This window comes from Apium graveolens, chromosome 10 (assembly GCF_009905375.1).
Source record: "Apium graveolens cultivar Ventura chromosome 10, ASM990537v1, whole genome shotgun sequence".
In the NCBI taxonomy this organism is placed as follows: Eukaryota; Viridiplantae; Streptophyta; class Magnoliopsida; order Apiales; family Apiaceae; genus Apium; species Apium graveolens.
In genome coordinates, this window is record NC_133656.1 from 69,011,444 (window position 1) to 69,015,995 (window position 4,552).

At 35.5% G+C, this 4,552-nt stretch overlaps 1 long non-coding RNA gene across 1 annotated transcript; it reads right to left on the reverse strand.

Moving 5' to 3' along the window:
* Nucleotides 1-395: 395 nt before the first annotated feature.
* LOC141688913 (uncharacterized) lies at nucleotides 396-1,601 on the reverse strand. Its single transcript, XR_012562185.1, has 3 exons — nucleotides 1,423-1,601; nucleotides 1,271-1,331; nucleotides 396-502 (listed from the first exon to the last, which is right to left on the reverse strand). It is a non-coding gene; the product is annotated as an uncharacterized LOC141688913 (long non-coding RNA).
* Between the last annotated feature and the right edge of the window lie 2,951 nt (nucleotides 1,602-4,552).

Below are 4,552 nucleotides of genomic sequence, written 5' to 3' on the forward strand. Positions count from 1 at the left end.
TTCATACTTGAAATGAATAATAAATAACCAAAGATGTGCTTATACGAAAGTACGATCTTTATTTGAATAATCGAAAATAAGTTAGATTATTATTCAAAACTATCGAATATACTTTATTCGATTAATAGTTATAGAAAACTATATATATATATATATAAATATATATATATATATTATACTCGGGAACATCGACTCCCGGTTTAGAAAAAATTTCACCTTCGGGTCCCCTATATTAAAGTTATACGCAACTACTGCTTATCTCTAGCATAAGTATTATGCAGTTTATAAGCATTTGAATTGATAATAAAATATCAAGATTTTATAACATGCATATATATACCATATCAACATGCTCCAATATATCGCAAGATTTTCTAGTAACAACCATGCACTTATCTCAAGATAATGCAACAATATATTTACATCACAACAACAATATAAAGGGTAGAAAACAAGCCTGAGTGTTCCGGGGTAGACTTAAGCTTAGAGTGGGTCCGATAACCTATGAACAACAACATAAGTCAGAATTAGACCACGGTCTCTTAAGAAACTAGTCAAAACTCACTCATACCCTAACGGTCGCTTTCGGTCGCTTATATGCTTAATGATTTGCGTTAATCGCTTGCGTACCCTTGGCTCCACCAATTTTAATAAATTAACTGTTACGAATTTTAAGGCAACTCTTTCACGAGTACTTTACCAACTGCCTAATCCACCTTACATAATTGTTTCGTGTTTCGATTAATCATTTAAGGGTCTCAATTATGGTCTAAAAGTCACTCGAAGTTTCGAGGTTCGCTCGCGAAACGCCGTTACTTAAAACGGTCGTGTCTTATCGCTCGTAACTCGGATTTAGGTGAACGACATATCAAAACGAAGCTTGTAACATGAAATATCTAAAAATGGAAAAGGTCATAATTTACAGTGAGTTCACGGGTCCTAAAGTTAAGCACAGAAACAGTTAAGGAAATTCGGGCATTATGACGGCTAGAACTTAGCAATTTCCAATATTTTTACCACTCCAAATCAATCCCTTCCAACTACAATCCATCCATAACTTTAAGATTCAAACCTAGGCTACTGATATTAGCCAAAACAAGCTCAAGATCCTCAATCCAATTCAATATTATACCATCTCCATAATCAACTAATCTACTTAACAATCAAAGTTCAATTCAAGCTTAATCATTCAAACAACTACTAATCCATCCAAACCATCCAAAAATTCAAGCAAAAAAACTTAGTACTTAAAGGTCCAGAAGTTTTATACCTTTATTGTGAGGGAAAAGTTGCTAGAAAGCCTTAAACCCTTGATTAATCCTTATACAAGCCTGGATCTCACAAACAATCAAGAAAACACAGGGTCAGATTTTGAAGTTTCTAAAAGTTCGATTAAAAGAACTGTGAAAATGAGGGTCTTACCATGCTTATTTGGACGAGACTTGTGAACAAGAGTTGTAGGCCATCTCAATACCTTTCCAAAGAGCTATATAACATACTATTTGAGTGAGTATTGAAGGAGATATGACAGTTTGAAGTTGCTGTTATGGTTTTGGCCGAGAGCAAGCTTTGAAAAATGAGGTGATGAAATGCTTCTTTGATGTTCCTTGGTTAATTGGTGTGATGTTTTATTTGATAAATATCTAGCTTCCTTTATACTAAACATGTGGTATTTAGTTGGCCACCAAGGCAACTACAAGCTACTAATTGTGTGGCTTATATTAGTTGCTCCCACTCACTTTTACTAATTACAATTTCATGCCTCTAGTCCTCTTGCTTTTCATTTTTAACCTTTCACAAAAGATGCTCTCAATACTTACACTCTAATTCCTTATTTGGTTTCCCTTTGTTTCATTATCCATTCGTCGCTCAATCTTGTTGATCGTTTGAGGGATCATATCCGGGATCTTATTACTTGGGCTTCCCTGAACCTTTATTAATATCTTATATTCCTTTAATGATCCTCTGCTATAATTCTTAAATAAAAATCCTTTTAATTATGTTACCTTATACTTAATCCTTTCGGTATCTGGTGGATTTTTGGGAAAAACCAAAGTGTTCGAATCTGAATTCTGACGACCTTTACATACACTCATTTACTTTATGGAATACTAATACGATCTCAGAATTTCCATAGCTGTACTCCTATATAGTGTGGTTTGATAATTTTCCTTAATCAGCATCATCAACAAAATATTACTATTCATCAGGGTTTCAAATATTTTCAAAAATTGGGGTTATTACAGTCTCCCCTCCTTAAGAGGATTCCATCCCGGAATCAGATAAAAAACAGTTGGGGATGCTTTTCTAGCATTGCGCTTTCTAACTCTCAAGTCAATTTTTTTTCCCACATTGTGGTTTTACCGCAAAACTCTGACTGGTCTGATAACCCTGTTCCTAAGCACTTTCTCCTTTCAATCCATAACCCTTACTAGTTGCTCCATATAGGTCAAGTTTGGTTGCATGTCTATGCGCTAGTATTCTCATATATGTCCGACATTCGGATTATGCTTCTTAATATTGATACGTGGAATACGTTATGAACTTGCTACAGATTCGAGGGTAGAGGTAGCTCATATGCTAACTTCCCAATACATCTTAATATCTTCAAGGGTCCAATAAATCATGGACTTAGCTTTTCTTTCTTTCCGAACCTTATTAATCCTTTCCAAGGGAATACCTTTAATAATACTAGGTTCCCTACTTCATACTCTTTGTCCTTTTGGGCCAAACCGACATACTTCTCTAGTCAATCTTGGGCTGCTACCAGTTGTCCTCTGATTAGATCTGGTATGTCCTTGGTTATTCGGACTACTTTGGACCTGAGCATCTTGGCTCTCCAACTTTATCCCAATATAAGGGAGATCAACAACTTCTTTTTTGTTCGTACAGGGCCTCGTAAGGCGATATTCCAAAACTTTTATATCATCTATCATCGTAAGAAAACTCAATCCATGCTAAGTGATCATTCCAATTTTTTTTCAAGTCTATCACACAGGCTCTCATTATATCATCTAGCTCTACAGCTTTCACTTCTCAATACTCATTCTTTTCTTGTTCGTAAGCGTTACTATATTTTGTTCATAATACTATTTGGTCTATACTTTTACTCGCTGGAGTTTTATAACCTTTTAATAATTGCGCCGACCTTAGTATCACGAACGGGTTAGAATTGGAATACCACCGTACTGATACTACTTCATTTCTAGCTGATTCTATCTTCGAAAGTTTGATCCATCATATAGAAGTAAAAGAATTTATTGAGAGATCACTATGATCATGAACACTTGTTATATCGCATAGTTAGTACAGAAGGTGGACAACCTTTAGTACTTGACAAGCAATTAAACAACATGTGGTATCCTACTAGGCTTCTATCACACAGATAGATAGTCATTCGGCAATACCCCCCTTCTGGAAGGGTTGTTCTTCTCAGTTTACACGAAATGAAAAGGAGGGAAAACGAATGAATTTAAGAGCATTATATAAACAAATACTGCCACAAAAAATCTGGCTTGTAATCTACCTCTGAACTATAGTGGTTTATCAAAGGAGAATGAAACATATGTACATATATCAACATCAAGTATTATTGCATAGCAATTCACGTGCCTGAATATTTCCTATTCCGTCCATCGTTCTATGGACCCATGCTCTTGCTCGAGCTTATAAACAATCATCTTTGAAACTCCCTCGACATTGAAAATCGAATCTGGGATTTCATTCTAGACATCGTCGCTACTAGAATCCATTGCTACACTGCAACCTTCTTCGTATAGTAATACTACTCTTTATCGATAAGAAGGAATAAATATATTATAGGTGAATGTTCGGCTTAGTTGGTCTATCCATAATGACTTATACATCACCACGACCCGATTAGTGGTACTCAATCTCAACATCCATTACAATACAACTCTCACGGTTGTAATCGGCTCATTATTCAAGGAATTATTGATTCATTACAATTATCCACTGCTGACCTACTGTAGTCATTCGTTTATTTTTTCATGAAGTCTTAATATCTAACCATACATAGTCCATACCTACCTTATCGAATTCTTCTAAGGAGGTAACATAACCACCATTCATGATTCATGAAGAACATTCCAGATTCTGACGTACATACATGACATGAAGCAGATAAAATTACAGAAGAGTTTCAATCTAAGCAACGATAGCAGGTTAATACCATTCTTAATCATATGTCTTTATTAGGAGACATGAAGCTCAAAGGTTCATTTAGTCCTTTCGTAACATGGTCCTGGCTTATTCTCTAGATAGGACCTTCTAGGATAGATAGCCCGCTCACGGCAATTATATGAATTAAATCTTTACCAAAGTACTATTACGGTTGAGTATCGCACAATCATCAGAAGGAATGTCAATCTTTCACACCATAATACAACCTTTACGGCTTTAACCATCATCACTGTCTTTCTCTGGCACGAGCGCCTATAATTACTCTCTTATACTTAGAGTGTCGGCCACATCTTTGGCCTTTCCTGATAGTAAAATTTCCTTACAATCAATGGCATTTTAACCACCTCCA